The sequence below is a fragment of the Podarcis muralis genome, chromosome 2 (genome assembly GCF_964188315.1).
Source record: "Podarcis muralis chromosome 2, rPodMur119.hap1.1, whole genome shotgun sequence".
Taxonomy (NCBI): domain Eukaryota; kingdom Metazoa; phylum Chordata; class Lepidosauria; order Squamata; family Lacertidae; genus Podarcis; species Podarcis muralis.
The window spans coordinates 90575880-90594430 of record NC_135656.1 but is presented as its reverse complement, the minus strand read 5'-3'; the positions used below and the strand labels follow the sequence as shown (position 1 = coordinate 90594430).

At 42.3% G+C, this 18551-nt stretch overlaps 1 pseudogene; it reads right to left on the bottom strand.

Annotated features, from left to right (window-relative positions):
- Nucleotides 1–1105: 1105 nt before the first annotated feature.
- LOC114593089 (U2 spliceosomal RNA) lies at nucleotides 1106–1250 on the bottom strand (annotated as a pseudogene).
- Nucleotides 1251–18551: the final 17301 nt, after the last annotated feature.

The following is an 18551-nucleotide window of genomic DNA, read 5'->3' as shown; positions in this document are numbered from 1 at the left end:
AAAATATTCTGAATCTCAGAAGCCGGAACCGCAAGAGGGATCACTACGCAGTGAAAGCAGCAATCCCTCTTGCTGTTCTGGCTTCCGGGATAGCTGTGCAGCCTGCACTCGTTCCATAAGATGCACACACATTTCCCCTTACTTTTTAGGAGGGGGAAAAGTGAGTCTTATAGAGCAAAAAATACGGTAATTAGGCACATCAGCTAATAGTAAATGAAATGATGTTTCAGAGAAAACGCAGTATACCTGCTTCACACCATATTTGCATGGATGGCCCTTGAAATTCCATTGTGACTGCTTCTCCATGCAGTTGTGTTTGGAGTGGCTCAGCGACCACTAGAGATTGAGAAGAAATTTGATGCACTTCACATTTAAAGGTGAATCTACCTAATTTGCCTTTCCAAAGTGAAACATGGACTGCAGTGCAGGCCATCCTTTGAAAATTAGCACTTTTCTGAATTTTTCAATGCAGTTCTCCAGCAAAGGAATATGTACAAATCAGATGAATATACATGATAAACTTTGCAGAAAAAAATGCTTGTTAGTGAAAATAAGGTACAAAAATACATTATATTATTTACAAATTACTTTGTAAATACATGCATATTAGAGGAAATTGCTTAAAAATGTGTAGATTAGGCATAGGCAAACTCGGCCCTCCAGATGTTTTGGGACTACAGCTCCCATCATCCCTAGCTAACAGTACCAGTGGTCAGGGATGATGGGAATTGTAGTCTCAAAACATCTGGAGGGCCAATTTTGCCTATGCCTTGTGTTGATCAAGAAAAAAATTCACTAAAAGCTGATGAAATTTCATGAGGATTTTAAAGAACTGATGTTGAAATGTGGATAACTGAACTTAAGATTGGGAAGGTGAAAGACTGAGAGAAACTGAAAGGGAGAGAATTGCCCATCACTACTGGTGATGTACTTTTTAATTTTTATTAAGACAGATCACACTTTGGAGGCTATTGCCAGCATGCCACATACAGAAAGTAGACCAGATGCAATACTACACCAGCATGCCTGCAGAGGAACTATATTGGACCACAAACCTATAACTCTACTATACTGTATGTGCAGGCAGTGATTATCCTCCTCAGCTGAAAACTGTGCTACGCTGTGCACTATATAAGCCACAAACAGATCACAAGCCACCACTGACAGGTTGATAAGGTACCAGCAGTAGCTTCAATAAATAGACTTTATTAGTTCTACACTTGATCTTAGCCAAAAGGCCGAGAAGCGATTTCGTGGGTTGACTTTATTAGTTTGAAGATAGCCCTGATTCCTTTTTAGGTCTTTTGCTGAGGTTATAAACTATATTTGGTGATTTATAACAGTAATTACATTTTAAGTAAATAGCTGCCATAGATATGTAGAAAAATCACTTATCCCTTGTAGAAAAATCACTTATCCCTTGCAGTTCAACTATTAATTTTATCTTAATGATACTTGGTGTAAGTACACATTATTCAGATTTTTTTCTTCCCTCAAGATAGGAAAAACAAACATAGCATTTCGTTATGTTTTATTTCCTTTCAAATTGGAATAGCATGATAAATCCAATAAATATTAATCTTTATTCAATTTAATTTGATCAGCACTAAGTATAGGTAGACCTATCCCAATCTGTACCATCCTGTTTCACTAAGTTGATGCCCTAAAGTATGACCCATCCTGTTTCTGTGCAGACATTTTAGGATAAACTAGAGAAATCCTAAAAAAAAAACAAACCTCACAGAAACCCCACAAATCAGTGTACCAAGGACTATTCTGTATTGTTCTCACTTTACAATGTACAGCTGGCTGGAGCAGCTTCAGGTCATGGCACCTCTACTGCACCAGACAAAAATACTTCTTAAAACGGTGCAGCAAAGAACCATATCTTGCTTCTTGGGTAATTCTATGAACAAAGGACCAGTGTACATCCAAAAAAGGGCTGCTACCATGCCAACATGGGGGTGGCCATTTTGTTTTTGTGTACATGACCCCTTGTTCATAGAATTACCCGGAAAGTAATGTGCAGTCTTGCTCCATTTTACAGTACAGTGGTACCTCGGGTTTGTTCTGGAGGTCTGTTCTTAACCTGAAACTGTTCTTAACATGAAGCACCACTTTAGCTAATGGAGCCTCCTGCTGCCGCCATGCCACCGCTGCACGATTTCTGTTCTCACCCTGAAGGAAAGTTCTTAACCTGAGGTAATATTTCTAGGTTAGCAGAGTCTGTAACCTGAAGCGTATGTAACCCGAAGTGTATGCAACCCGAGGTACTACTGTACATAGTATCTTTATCTTGCACAAAAGAGGCACCATGCTTTGAAGCTGCTCCAACCAGCTCTACACAGTCCAAAGTGAGGGGAGGGAAAATGACGTAACAGCTTTTGGTACACCTCTTAAGTACCATGGTTGAACAAGAACCCAGCAAGGTGTGTAGATCTGCCTGCTACTAAACTGCAGGTCTACGTTCAGTTCTCAGGAGTGGTCCAATGTGACAAAAGAGAGGCGTTCATAGCAAATGCAGACTGTGCCAGGAATCCTCTAACATCTCAAATCTACATTTCATATGAACACAGGGAAGCCACCAAACATAAGAACAGCCGACTGAATCAGGCCAACAACTCATCTGTTTCAGCATCCTGTTCTCATTCCCAGCAATTCAGAAAGTGAAGGTAGAACATAACCATCATGGCTAGTGGCCATTGATAGTTTTATCCTCCATGAATTTCTCCAATCCTCCTGTAAAGCCATCCAAGTTGGTGGCCATCAGTCCCTCCTGGGGAAGCATGTTCCATATTTGAAGGCTTGTTGTGTGAAGAAGTACTTGATTTCTTCCAATGGGCATTGGGGGACTGACTGCTTTTAATGAAAAGGGCTGGCGCCATGTTGGTTTTATTGTAATTATCTGTATGTTTTAGGGTTATGAGAAATAGAGAAAAACTTTCCTCTATTACTTTCTCCATGCCATGCATAAATTTATAAGCTTCTAACATATCACCTCTGTTTTCACCTTTTCTCTAAATTAAGTAGTTTAAAGGGAAAGACCCTCTCAAAGAACTCTGCTGGCTCTGCTTCAGCAAGGCTGATTCTCCTATATGCTCGGCTATTTTATCTCTAATAATATTTTCTATCATTTTTTGTTGGGACAGATGTTCAGCTCACTGGCCTGAGATTTTCAGGATCCTACCTGGATCTCCCCCCCCCCCTTTAAAATGGTGCTACATTGGCTACTTTCCAGTCTTCAGGTATGGAGGCAGGTTACATACATTTGTTAGAAGACGATCGATTTAACATCTGAGTTCTTTGAGAACTCTCAAGTGGCTGCCATCTGGACCTGGCAAATTGTCAGGTTTTTTGTTTTGTTTTGTCTTGTCTATTAGGCCTAGAACATCATCTCTCATCACCACTATCTGCCTCCATTCCTCAGACACCTTTCCTGCTTTCCTGCTAGGGAAAGGTGATGCTCCCTGATTCCACTTTGACTCCAGGCCTGCCAAATAATAATAATAATAATAATAATAATAATAATAATAATAATAATTTTTATTTATACCCCGCCCTCCCCAGCCAAGGCCGGGTTCAGGGCGGCTAACAAGCAATAATAAAAACAAGTTGAATGAATACAACTTAAAAACAAGATTAAAATACAACAATACAACAACAAAATCAGGACGAACAGGTAAATGTGCAGGGAGTTCATCTGTACACAGGCAGCTTCAAGCCAAGGACAGCAAAGGTAGAGATTATGCTCCTTACTGCTCTGTGTGGCCCCTGTTTCAAGTGATAGCCCCCCCCCCCCGGATCTGCTTTTACAATCATTATCTCAATCCCATTCTGAAGAGCAGATAGAGTATTGTCATAATGCAGCAATGGAAGTGAGATTGAAGAGTGGCATCTTGCCCGGGGTCAAGTGAAGAATTCATGGATGAGTTGGTAGATAACAAACACCAAGACACCCAGATCTAAGTTCGAAGGATCATGAGCACAACTTTCAAACTCCTTTCATCGAAAGGAATGACTTAACCAGTGAAATCACCATTAGGTAAACTGCATGAGGGGGGGAAAATAACAACACTGGAAACCATTAGAATGGCACTGCAGATAACAGCTAAGGCAGTTCTGAACACATTGTGATATTCATAGACTTCTTTTCTTTCAACTGCAAAGAAGTAGAGTGGGTAGCATAAAGCTAAGAGCCTGTTTTGTATAGCTCATATTTTGCCAAATAAGAAGACACATATCAGAGTGTTTTCACAGGCAAGTTCAAATGTAAAAAGAAAGGTTTAATAAACAAAAGGATTGCTCCTTCTCTCCCAAGGGCAAAAAGCAATGAATAAAACATTTGGCAGGAGTACCAGAGCTTGGTGCCTTATATATATTGCCTGTGTGTGTAGCAATATTAACCCAGAGAGAAAAGGGTTTTGTCTCTATCCAGTGTTCAACCTGATTTCTTTTATTAAAGCTCCTAGGAACGATATCATGATAGCCACACAGTTCATATGGTGTTCAACGTTATGACATTCAATCCTTGAGCTTGCTCTTTGAAGCTGCAGCCTTCCACTATCAATGAAGTATATGACATTGTGTATTTAACTAGTACACTTAGCTAGTTCTGGTTAGGGGCAGCTAATTCATTAGGAACATAAGGGAGCATCCTTGTTGTATCACAATGGCAGCAGTTCTCCATCGATATGTGGCATATGGATCTGTTGCCGAAAGCCTCAGGTCACTAGCACAAGCATTGCAGATTGAAAGGGGTGGATGGAGAGGTTAAGTACAAGTAGCCAATGTTAAGCCTTGGTGCCTAATATTATTTTTTCTTTGTCCCCCCCCCTTACACTGATGATCCTTCACATTACAGCTGCAGTTTATTTTGCAGAAAACTGTATGTCTTATCACATCCAATCCATATGAATCAAGCCCACGAAAAGTACCATGAGAGAACTGATCATACTAAACACCATGAGGAAATTATAATGCAACAAAAGTTTTCAGCTTTTTGAAGACTGAATCTGGGATATTTGAAGCTGTAAGACACATACAAACCCATACACAGAGTCTAAAAACAAGATTTTGTCATAGCACACTAAAGCTATGCACGTTAGTCAAAAGGCTGAAGAAGAGAATTATATGTGGCCTTTTTTAAAGCTTTCAAATACCATTTAAACATTATAGGAGAATATCTCTGGAGGCTATCAGATTTTAGCTTGTCTCTGAGGATTTGTTTGATACATGGTCAAAGAAGCTTGGTAGTGAGGCAAGCTTTCAATTTTAAGGATAGCAGACCATGGCCCAAAGACTGGGCAAGATTTATGTACAGTGACAAGAGGGAAAACCATTCAAGAAACGTTTGGCTTGAGGCATCTTGGATCCATTTCCTTCAGCATGAGAGAGATGGTGCTTACTTTAAATAGCTGGCATGGCACTGTGTATCAAGCTGCGGTGAGGAAGGTCTACCATACAGCAGTGTGGTATTTGCATGTCATTGGTCTCCCCTCTCCCATTGGTACAATTTGTACCTGTGCTTTCTGTTGATGTCTGTTCCCCAGGACTGGTTCCTTTAAGTAGCCAGTGGTAGCCAGGGAGAAATGTTTCATCAGGATTTCACAGCAAACACTGAAATGATGGTGGTGGACACTAAAGTGGATACTTCTCTGAAAGTCTGAGCGAAGCCTGAAAGTTGTAGCCACACATAACATGATGGATGGAATTTCTTTCCACTGAAGAAATGGTCTATAACAAGAACAAATGGTCTCTTGAAATTCTTCACTCTATTTTTAGGCAGAGAAATGGGGAAGGAGCATTTCACCAAATTTCTCTAGGAGAATGAAATTTTCTAATAGTTTCTTGGGGATGGGGCTCACCATTTGAGGTGGTCATAGCACAGCTTCCTTCTTTTTGTGAAGTGTTTCTCTTCCTCCACCACCACCACAAGTGGCTGCAGCAGCACCAACAGCAACACCTGTGTTACAGCCTGGCTACCATTTTGTATCCTCCACAGCGTCATTCTGGGGCATTGTGGGGGAAAGTGGAGGCCGCCACAAAGAGTGGTTGAGGATATTTGGAGATATATATATATATATATTGCAAGGTGGCCTCCTTTTTCTAGAAAACAAGTCTCAGGAATGTTCTGAGAAAAGTATTTTCTGGGAAACTTCATCTCCGCTCTAGTTTTCACTGTCAACTCTGAAATATACTTTTTTTTAAATTAATATTTTTATTAAGTACAAATTAGAAAACCTACATATTCACAACAAAAGAAAATACAAAAGAAAAAGAAAATACATCTAACCAAGAAAAAAAAATAGAGAATATTTTGTCTCTTTTCATATTTACAGTTATTTATACCTCTATAAAATGCTATTCACAATAAAGCAGTGAAATGAAAGATAAGATATCAGAAAAAAAGAAAAAAAGAACAAAGAAAGAATAAAGAAGTAAAAGAAAAAGATCATAAGTGAAAATTTAGAATATTTATATCATGCTTTAGAGCCCTGAAAGCAGCTTACCCAAAATTACCACAGTAAAAAGGGTCAGGTCTAGCCTCAGGAACAGAAATGTCCCTATGGCGATAGGATCATTTAGATGGCATTTCCTGCCCCTCAGTCTTGGCTTCTGTGGTGTTGTCCTCTGAGACAAGGGAATGGGGCTGAGCAGCAAGAACTCACTCAGCCTATGGTGTAAGCAAGTTTTCTCTTGTGGTTGTTGGCTCTGCCAGGCTAAAGTACCCATTGAAGTCTTCTCCGAGGCAAGGGAGTGGGCCTCTGCAGCTCTCAGATGTGGTTCCATAATTATATGGCATACATATTTGCTGCAGATAAATTGGCATTAACAGCAGCGGAAAACTCCCCCCCAAACTGAGTGAGACACATGCATAAACTCTGTGAGCACGCTTGGGGCCCCCAAATTGTTTGGAGTGGGATGTTACAGCAGCAATGTTTTATGTGACAACCATGTGAATTGGCCGTGGTGTGTGATAAACTCACATGCCAGCATAGCAGCTTTCGGGGGGGGGGGGATTCTGGTGTAGAGACTTAATATGTGATCCAGCCGATTCTCACGGTTGCCTTGCAAAAATCACAGTCATGGTGTCAAGCCCCTGCTGTGGGGAAACAGGTTTTGAGTAGGAACCATGACACACTTGTAAAGCCTGAAGTCAACCTAATTCAGAATCAAAGTGGCATTAATCTCCTGTGCGCTCTCTCTTTCCATTTCTCTAAATAGGGCTGTAAAGTATTAGAAATTTTAAACATTTGATGTATTAATAAGTTCTTTTCATCTCATTAGCAGTGGATTTGCCACTGAGTAATAAATTCATGTTAATGGGATGTGGCACAGTTTTAAAGACAAATGTAGTTTTAAATGGAACATTTACAGTTCAAAATTTTTTTAAAAAGTCATTTTCTTTTTAAAATGATGGACGGGAATAATGAAAGCTTCAGATGTCTAAGTCAGCTTTTGACAGCTGATCTAATAGCACCTGCCCAGCTGAATCAAATTCGTTTTCCAGTATGGCATGTCCAGCAGTAGAGAAAGATAAAACCTTTAAGGGTTAAAAACAAGGGGTCCCCACCCTTGTAAAACTGCATTGTGGTCAGAAATGCCAAAGCTGATCTGATTTCATGCATGTTGGTTTTCTTGTCAAATGTGCAAATAAAAAGCATTTTCTAGTCTAAGGTCACTTCCAGGTGACCTGTTTATTGAGCATTCATCTTAATTTGTCTGTGCAAAGTTTGTGAGAATGTTAAGCACCTCCTCTTAATCTCCTCTTTATTGGGCATTCATTCTGATTTATTTGTGGGAAGCTTATGAAGACGTTGTTTTCAAGAACCTGTTACCCCACACAGTGGCGTAGCAAGGTCAGGTGGTACCCTCCCCCACACTGAATTTTTTTTTCTTTTTGCCTACAAAAATGGTTTGACTTTATTTCATATTTTTGGGGGGAGCCAGAGTTGTTGAGCTTTTTTTGTGGAGATCAAGTGCCTCATATGCCAAAGCCACAGCATCTCTCGTAGATGTTGAGTGCTGGACAGCATTTTGTCACCCAGAGCAGACCATATCCACCACACCCACCTTGCTCCACCCCTGACCCCACACTTTCTAACCTACTGCACTTCCCCATCACTGGTCCTTAAGGCAAATTCATATATATATATATATATATATATATATATATATATATATATACACACACACACACACACACACACACACACACACAAAATATGATCCAGGAAGCTGTTCGGTCCCTCTTTTTCAAAAATGGAACCTAGCATACTTTAAGTTTATTGTCAGCGTTGATAATAGGTGCAGCTAGTCTTGTGAATAATACTATTATGAACTGACTTGATGTTCTTGGCTTAAATAAAGAAGCAGTCAAATTTCAGATTAAGGGTGGCATTCACTGAAATTAACAAATGTGACTAACTTACGTCTATGAATTTCAATGGGTCTGCTCAATGATCCGTTTATGCCTCTATTGAGACAAAAAACACCTTTAGAACTGTGTGTGTTGAGAAAAGAAAGAGAGAGAAAGCATGCTCAAAAATACATTTTAAAATGTGAACTTTTGTGTGAGGACTTTAAAAAAACCACAACATTCACTGATAGATGCAGAAATGGGGTAGAATTGCTTTATGTGTGAACACGTGGAAAAGTGACACAGGCTGAAAGCAGATTCCCCCACTCCTTATCATAGCTATCCTGGTCTCTTTATGCTCTGCAAACCTTGTTCCTTTCCGCCATGTTTGTCCCTGTCTGAGAGATGCTCCCTTGTCCCTGGTATGAGAGAGGCTAGTATAAAAATGCTGCCTGTCTGCCTCTCCTCACCCCAGGAGCACTGGAGCAAGGAGATTCTGCGTCAGCAATTTGCCAAGCGAAGCACTTTGGCAGGAAAACACACTTGCACCTTGAAAACCTTTCGAAATGGTATGGAAAGTGGAGGTAAACAATCAAGTAAAAGGGGCAGCCAGAGCTCTGGGGTCCAATTTTGTGGCACGACAGCTCTCTTAAGGCTCAGGTGTAAAGGAAGAGCATGACAGAAGGATGCGTCTTTGTCATTTTGTGCTCACAGGTCAATTTCTTGCTTTGTTGTGATATGACCTGCCTCTGGGGCCCGTCAACTTAATAGCCAGCATAACTTATTTCGATACACACTCTTTAAAAGCAGCAGCAACAAAAGATGACCCAGAAGAGGGCTTACTAGCAAGGTGGGGCTATGCTGATGATAAATTGTTGATTTTCCCCTGACATGCTTGTAAATGGCATTCACTGAGGAGATGTTGTTCGGAGACGGCTTGTCTGATGTCAGTCCGATAGCTATGACTCATGTTTTATGGCAGGTGCCATGTATAATGATGAGCAGAGTCAGAGAGGGAGTTGTTGTTTTTTTGGTCTGTTCTTTGTGACAGAGAGCAATGGCAACCTTTGCCAGAACAAGGTGTCACTTGTTTGGACGTGGCCAATAGCCCATATAGGAAAAGGAGTGGGTGCAGTCGCCATTTTGTTTGGTATGCCAGCCAGTCATTGCTGAACTGCATTTTTTTTTTTTTTTTAAAAAAGGTCCAGACTTCAAATGCAAAATGGAAGAGTTGCCAAGTTTCTTATGGCTCAGCTCTTGAGATACAGGGGGTGGAGCCTGGCAGAGAGGGAGTTGTTGTTTTTTTGGTCTGTTCTTTGTGACAGAGAGCAATGGCAACCTTTGCCAGAACAAGGTGTCACTTGTTTGGACGTGGCCAATAGCCCATATAGGAAAAGGAGTGGGTGCAGTCGCCATTTTGTTTGGTATGCCAGCCAGTCATTGCTGAACTGCATTTTTTTTTTTTTTTAAAAAAGGTCCAGACTTCAAATGCAAAATGGAAGAGTTGCCAAGTTTCTTATGGCTCAGCTCTTGAGATACAGGGGGTGGAGCCTGGCAGAGAAGTGGTCCTTGGCAGATCAGGGGGTGGAATCTGATGGGATGGAGGCCTAGTGGGGCCTGTGGTGGGATCTTCTTGGGCTTTGGGGTTTTTTAAATAGCTGATAATATCACACGAGAAGCAGAAGAATTGCGTTTCCTGTGCCTCAAGTATGAAAAGATGGGAAGAACATGGTCATGCACCAAATTCCTTAGATGTCTCTACAAGTTTTCAGACCCGGCAGAAACATTTTCCAGGCACCCTGCCTCTTTGTTTTCTTTTGCCATATTATTGGTTGCATTTTGCCTGTTGCTGGGTGAAAAAACACACACCACTGTTTGCCATTTCCTCAAGAAGGAAATAGTGGAAAAGAAAGAAACTATACAGCCTGTTTCCTTGCTCTCTATTGTACTAGTTGAATTTGAAGGCCTTGCAGAGACTCTGTTGTGAGTGAGATAGTGGGATTTTGCAAGATAGTTAAGGACTCTTGAGCTCCTTATTTAAGTTGTGCTCACCATCTGGCCCACTGGGTGGGCAATTCCTCCTGTCCCTCTCTTGTGCAATGTATGAAAAGCAAGCAAGCGCACAACTTCACAACAAACTCCCTTTGTCAGAAACACACACACAAATATAATTGCATTTGAATTCCTGGCTTGGCTTATCTAACACTTATCACCCTTTCCCATACAGCGGGAGACTATAAACCCTACAAAAGCTCTTTTATTTGATCACAAATGCAAAACTGCTGCACAGCAGTAATTAAATTTTCGCTCACACTTAATTGAATTTGTGTGAGGGGAGGGTAGGAAGAGGGGGAGAAAGGTTTTTTATCACTGGTGAGGCGAAGGCAGCTTCTCACACCTGACTTCACTCATACTTGACAAAGTGCTTCATTAGAACATAGGCATGTACAGTGACAGATCATTAATTTTCATGGATACAATCTGAGAAGCCAAATGTTTGTGGAAACTGTGGTCCGCCAAAATCAACACAAACATATTAATGCTGATTTAAAGACCAAGAAAAGTCTGTTTCAAGGCTGCTTTTGTCATGTTATGGATTAATTCCCTAAGCACATTAAGACTGAAAATTCTCAGAGAAAGAGATTAATTGTGTATCTTCAGAAAGGAGGATTCTTAAAGCGGGCCTCTAAAATCCGAAGCTGGAGTCTTAAGATGTGCTCACAAATACTACAAGCTGTATTCGTGTGCTTCTGAAGGTGTTACTTCAATGATTGCTGGTGGTTTTACTATCCCGGCTGTTTTGCCTTTAACAGCAGCCTGAGCTACAGTAATGTAATAAGTAAAGTGTTCCCTGGCATGGAGATAAAATGTTGGGGGAAAGCATCACTGACTTAATTCCTATGTATCAGGCTGTTGCTCAAGGCACAGGAACAGAGCCAGTAAAAAGTTGGCAACATTACCCACAACAGTGCATTTATGCTCATGTGCTTGCAAGCTTTTTAAACAGGCACTTGGCAGGCAGAAATTCTCAGTATACTGTATTTTCACGGCATGAAGCTGCACTAAGTGGGAAAACTTCACCTCCTCATTTGCCTCTTTGGGAGATGTTAAAGGTATATAGCAAGTCTCCCACAATACAGTGGTACCTCAGGTTACATACGCTTCAGGTTACAGACTCCGCTAACCCGGAAATAGTGCTTCAGGTTAAGAACTTTGCTTCAGGATGAGAACAGAAATCGGGCTCCGGCGGCACGGCAGCAGCAGGAGGCCCCATTAGCTAAAGTGGTGCTTCAGGTTAAGAACAGTTTCAGGTTAAGTACGGACCTCCGGAACGAATTAAGTACTTAACCTGAGGTACCACTGTAATAGTTGGCATCCCTAGTGATTACAGAGGGATATGCCTCACCGAACAGCCTGCAGAAGAAGATTCAACAAAGTGGCAATTTATTCCCTTTAAAACATTTCTCCCGTGTTCAAGGCAGCTTACAATTCAGGAAATGTGTGAGAAGTCATCGTAACCAAAAAGTAGCATGCGCACCTATAATTTGCATCACGTATAGTACCGGAAAGCATTCTGAGTGATAGCTAGGTCATCAAGGTGCTGCTAAAAATGTGGCTCAGACTCAGCCCTCATTAGCTAAGTCAAAATGACTTTGTGGATCCTCATGAAGTCACTTTATCCCCACAGGGGATAATGCAAGAGTAAGAGGGAATAAAGCAAGGAGAGAAAGAAAGAAGGAAAGACAGACCATGTATCCATCTAGCCCAGCATAGTCTAGTCCAGGGGTCTGCAACCTTTAAGACAAAAAGAGCCACTTGGACCCGTTTCCGAAGAAAAAAAATCTGGGAGCCGCAAAACTCGTCATTATAAAAATAACTTTTTTGTCACTTTTTTATTATTTCTTTGTTTGACCCCTCAGAATTACTCCTCCTCATAGAAATAAACCTTTTTGTGTGTGTGTGTGTGTGTGTGTGTGTGTTCTTCACTCCCCTTCAAAACAGTGACCAGTGTACATGCCCCCTTTCAATGCAGTGACCAGCGTACATGCCCCTTACAATGTAGCGGGCGGGTGCGCGGGCGGGAAGGTGACGTTGGGACGGTGCGTGACTAACGGACGCACCGCCCCCATGCGATGTCACAGCCAGTATAGCGCCCGCCACAGTGGGGAGTGTCGGGGCGCACAATGCGCCTCCTCCCCTCGCTAGTATCCGCCCCGGAGCCGCGGCAAAGGTGTAAAAGAGCCACATGCGGCTCCGGAGCCGCGGGTTGCAGACCCCTGGTCTAGTCGGACAGGTAGTGGTGTTTCAGGCTTGGTAGGAGTGAAAAACACCTGCCATTTATTACCTGACTATTTGAACAGGAGACATTGAGAACGGAAACTGGCAACTTTTACCTAGAAAGCTTGCACTCCACCCTGAGGTTGCTCCTGAGATTTAGTCTGGGAGTATTTCCCATGTGATGGTTGTAAGAGAAGAGGTTTATCTGTGTATGTCTACTAGAAGTAAGCCCTTATGAGTTCAATGGGAATTGTCAGTTAAGGATTGCAGTCTTACTTATTTTATCATTTAAGGAATCGGGGCTGGCCCAAAATGGTTTGCTGCCTGGACAAGAAGGCACACATCTTGGACTGACATTTGAGGATGAAGCAATGTCCTCGTTGCATCTGAGGGCCACAAGCTTGCTTCAGTCTCCAACAGAGGGGAATGACCAGAACTGAGAAGAAATGGCCAGGAATCTTTGCGACCAGGGATGGAGGAGGAACCCATTTAAAACAGATTCATATGGAATTTGACTGTTCGAATCTGGCTGTTTATCTGCATTAGACCACCACTTCCATCAAGCACCTACTTTATGCCTGAGCTTCTCATGCTATGGTTGGGATTGAACTACTGATTCTGATCACTTGAAGTCCTGTGCAAGGGTTTCTGCTTGTGCAACAGGGCTTTCTCTCCTCTCCTCCCCCCAGGCACCTTCTATGCACCCCCTGCCCCACCTCTGGCTTTGGTGGAGGTCTGAAGATCCTCCAGAACAGCACACAGAAGGAGGAGGAGGAAATAATTTCACCTGGCAAGTTGAAATGCTTGCTCTTACAGAATGATCAACTTAGTGTGACATTAAATTCCTCCCAGTGTCTGTCCCTCTGTTTTGCCCATTGACATTAGGTGAATTCTTTTCATGCCTTCTGTTTATGCAAGCCTCCCCCCCCCCAACTTGTGAAATCTGCAATTTTAGTTTGGAATGTTTATTTTTAACTGCTGATTTTATTCATTATTTTGATATATATTTTTTAAAAAAGCTTATTCTTAACATAGATATTTATGGACAATTTAAATATTTTTACGTTATTTGCTAACTTCTTTGAGATTTTATTTGCAATTAAGCAGTATGTAAATTTTCTTTCAAAAAATAAATAAATAATGCCTGACTAATGATGTGCAAAATTATAGGCACAAAAATATGCATATGGGAAATACAAAAGAGTCGAGCTTTAAGCAGCATTACATTTCTGCTGTATCGTTTTGTATTGATATGTAAGTATTTTTTATACGATTCATTTGCATCACTGTATGTTATATGTTTACATCCTAGTTCAGGGGGAGTCAACCTTTTTATACCTACTGCCCACTAATGCATCTTTCTTGATGGTAAATTTCCTTACCGCCCACCAGTGCTCAATGGAAGGAGGATTCAGCTTGTGCCATAGAACCCCCTACCGCCCACCTAGAATCCTGAAACACCCACTAGTGGGTGGTAGGGACCAGGTTGACAACCCCTGTTCTAGTTACTTTAGGAAACCTGGAATGTATCTGTGTAATAGTTCACAGATTTTAGGATTCTTCATGTATTTAGTAAAAAAACCATCCAACGAACCCTTTTTTGCCGAGATGAGATTAAGGAGCAGGGCAGGAATTATAAAGTATATGCAATTAAACTCGCCCAGACTTTCAGAAAATCCCATCTCTAGCTGCCACCACTGCCCTCCAATCATAGCTGTCAACGTTTCCCATTTTTAAAGGGAAATTCCCTTATTCTGAATAGGATTCCTCGCAAGAAAAGGGAAAAGTTGACAGCTATGCCTTCAATTCGCCTCCTGAGGGGATTGTCTCACACTGCTTAATGGTTCAACCAGTCCTGTAAAGGGATTTGTTCACACCTTTCAACCAGTTCCTATGGTGGGCGGGGCAGTCTTTGGATGCCTATAGGAGCCATCTGCATATTGTCACAATCCCTGCTGACAATTGTTGTGTGAAGAGCATTGTGTCTCCCAGACAAAAGTCATCATTTAAGCACTTGCTTTGGAATATGCTACACAAAACGTCTCCTCTTTCCTTGCCTATTTTACATTCAATAGAGCTACGGCAACAGGCGAAAATATCTGTATAAATCATTGTGCTTCCAACCAAGACTAGCGCCTGTAAGCCAATGAGGCCTCGAAGTCCGAGTGTTGAGTCAATACATGGGTTTCAATTGCAGATCAGGTTCAGATTTGCTGAGAAAGAATAGCCTTGGGAAGGCAGTGAACTCTCAGGTTTGGTTCCTCATCCGTAAAATAGGAGCGATAGTGGCATCAGTCTTAAAGCTGTTGTGAGGAGAAATGAGATGAAAATTGTCACTCACACATGAAAGTGCTATCTGCATGAGTAATAATACCAAGTCAGCTAAGCTTCAAATCACTCCAAGTATAGTTCTGTATAAGTTTTCCAGGTGCTGAGTCAATTTTAGATTGACCCGTATGCCCTGAGTTAGACCACCCTTTTATCACGACTCTTTCAGAGTCTTCAGCAACACTTCCAACCAAGTCTGAGTCTTATTTTGAACCAGGTGCAGTGAGGAGGAGACCAAGCAGTGACCTTTCCCTGGCACCACCTTTACATGTTTAATTAGCTAGTCAGAAATAATTCACAGCTGCTTTCAGGCATACAAATTGGATGGCACGTAGCATGCATATTTTGTATTAGGAAGCCTCCAGGTTACTTTCATCCTGACATTTTCCTTCTTTAGTAGAACTCTAGAACTAGACCAGAACCGCAGCCTGCTCACTGTGAAGCCCACTGCCAGCCAGGGTTTATAGAACGGAACCAGAGGGACCGCAGGCTTCCTTGCTTGCTGACACTGTTTTATAGCATGAGTAACACTACAGTGGTAGAATAGAATCATAGAATCATAGAGTTGGAATAGACCACAAGGGCCATCGAGTCCAACCCCCTGCCAAGCAGGAAACACCATCAGAGCACTCCTGACATATGGTTGTCAAGCCTCTGCTTAAAGACCTCCAAAGAAGGAGACTCCACCACACTCCTTGGCAGCAAATTCCACTGTCGAACAGCTCTTACAGTATTGCTCCGTGTCCGCTTCTCTGGAGCAGCAGAAAACAACCTTTTCCCCTCCTCTATGTGACATCCTTTTATATATTTGAACATGGCTATCATATCACCCCTTAACCTCCTCTTCTCCAGGCTAAACATGCCCAGCTCCCTTAGCCGTTCCTCATAAGGCATCGTTTCCAGGCCTTTGACCATTTTGGTTGCCCTCCTCTGGACACGTTCCAGTTTGTCAGTGTCCTTCTTGAACTGTGGTGCCCAGAACTGGACACAGTACTCCAGGTGAGGTCTGACCAGAGCAGAATACAGTGGCACTATTACTTCCCTTGATCTAGATGCTATACTCCTATTGATGCAGCCCAGAATTGCATTGGCTTTTTTAGCTGCCGCATCACACTGTTGGCTCATGTCAAGTTTGTGGTCAACCAAGACTCCTAGATCCTTAACTCGGGTTAAGAACTTAATTCGTTCTGGAGGTCTGTTCTTAACCTGAAACTGTTCTTAACCTGAAGCACCACTTTAGCTAATGGGCCTCCTGCTGCCGCTGCGCCGCTGCTGCACGATTTCTGTTCTCATCCTGAAGCAAAGTTCTTAACCTGGGGTACTATTTTTGGGTTAGTAACCCAGAGGTACTGAGTCTGTAACCTGAAGCGTATGTAACCTGAAGCGTATGTAACCCGAGGTAGCACTGTATTTGTATTAATACAGTCCCTGCACCATTCTGTGAAAGTGGTTAAGGGTTCCAAAGCAGCCCATCTTGACAATTTTTAGGCAGTCCTCAAGAAACTTCACCGGCTACCAGACTGTCCCTGGGTACAGCTAAAAATATTGGCTTTGGAGCTCTGAAGCCCGAAACGGTCTGAAAACTGCATACCTTAAGAAATGCCTGCTGCTATATGACCTAATAGTTTTTTTAGGTCAGAAGTTTGTTTCCGAGTGTCCATGCTTTCAAAAGAAATGTGGGGCAGGGCCTTCTCAGTTGTGGTACCTCTTCTTCAAAATGTCTTTCCTACATTCATTTAGGGTAAGAAGAGCGTTGCTGGATCAGACCAAGGGCGCATCTAGTCAAGCATCTTGTTTGCACCGTGGCCACCCAGATGTCTATGAGAAACCCACAAGCAGGGCTGAGTCCAGCAGCATTTTCCTCACTTGTGATCCTTCATGAATTTGTTTCATCTCCTTCTGTGTTGGTGGTCATCATTGCATCTTGAGATAGCAATTTAACAATGTGCTCCACGAAGAAGTGCTTCCTTTTGTCTGTCTCACATTTTCCAACCTTCAGTTTCATTGGATGACCCCGGGTTCTAGCCCTATGTTTCACACAAGGAGTTGCTTGTCTAACTCCTTGACCCCACCAGCCTCTCACCAAAATGTTTTATCAAAACTTAATTCTTTTAAGTCTAACATCTGCGGCACTAAGCATTGATATGCGACACAATGTTCAACTGGGATTACTTTGAAAAACCAAATTGGTGCTCTGCTTCCTTTTGTCATGGAAGAAGACCTGTTGCTACAAGCCAGGACTGGGTATGGTTCAGTAGATGGAAGGTTTATATAGACTTTCAAGCCTATTTGAAGGCTTGAATTGGGAGACTTTAGTGACCACAGAAAATAATCAGTGAAAGAAGGGGAAGGTGTAATGGAAGGGTGGCCAACCTATGGCCTTCCAGATGTTGCTAGACTTCAGTTCTCTTTAGCCCTAGCTAGCATGGCCAATAGCTAGAGACAATGGGGTTTGTTGATAAATTAACATCTGGGAGAGGCCATGCTCAAATGCTTCTCAAGTCTTTTGTGAGGCTGATGCATTAAGTTTCAGATTACAGCTGTATCTTGGTTGACGAACAGAATGCGTTCCGGGACTCCGTTCGACTCCTGGAACCGTTCGAAAACTAAGCCGTAGCTTCCGATCCTGCAGCCAATCGGAAGCCACAGAAGCCATGCTAAACATTTGGCTTCCAAAAATCGTTCGAAAACCGGAACGCTCTGTCAGGGAACTGACATCGGAGCTAGAGGCGAAGAGAAGGCTCTCAGATGATGCTGGAGAAGGGCCCAGCAGGGAGAGAGGCAGCTCAGTAGAGGGGGAAGCAAATCAGCGCAACACCAGGGATAAAGGGGGGCAGATGGGGGAATCGGCGAGAGGGCTCCAGGACTCTTCACTGGACACCAGCGGGGAGAGCACAGGTCCTCCGCTACCCACGCCCTCCCTGCGCAGAAGGCTTCCGCGCAGTGAGAGTAGGAGGAGACTGGGCGTCAAACAACTTTTATGTTGGAAGAGGTTTAAGAAACGCCCACTGACGGATTCTGCTAGCGACTGAGGCAGCCACGAAGAGAAGGGCTGTCCAGACAGAAAGGTTTAACAAGGGAATTTAGCCTGGAGAGGCGGCAGCTTACGCACGAGCAACCCATACGCATTACACGCTCACTTCCAGTTTTCGATCATTCATTAGCTGAAATGTTTGGCAACTAAGCCGTTCGTCAACCAAGGTACGACTGTACTTGGATTTATCTTCCTTGCATGGTGGCAGCAACCAGAGAGATTATTTGATAGTATTGTCCACTCCAATCTGTTATTTGAGAGCTGTTATTGATTCTTTCAGTTAGTTATATTTTAGGCTATCATACAAGTCCTTATAGTTAAAATCAGAATATCATGAAGCGTTAAGAGAAAATACTAAAGTTGCTGGATTTAGCTATCAGTGGCCACTGGCATGTTTGATAGAAACATGTGCATCCCTCTGCTGTATGTTCAGTTATCACAGTAGCTTATATTAAACCTGATCTTTCCTGACCTTTATTTTCTTGACCTGTCTGCTACCTCAGCTTTATTTAAACATTTTGTCTGCTTTCCAGGTTGTTCTTTTCAGCTCTT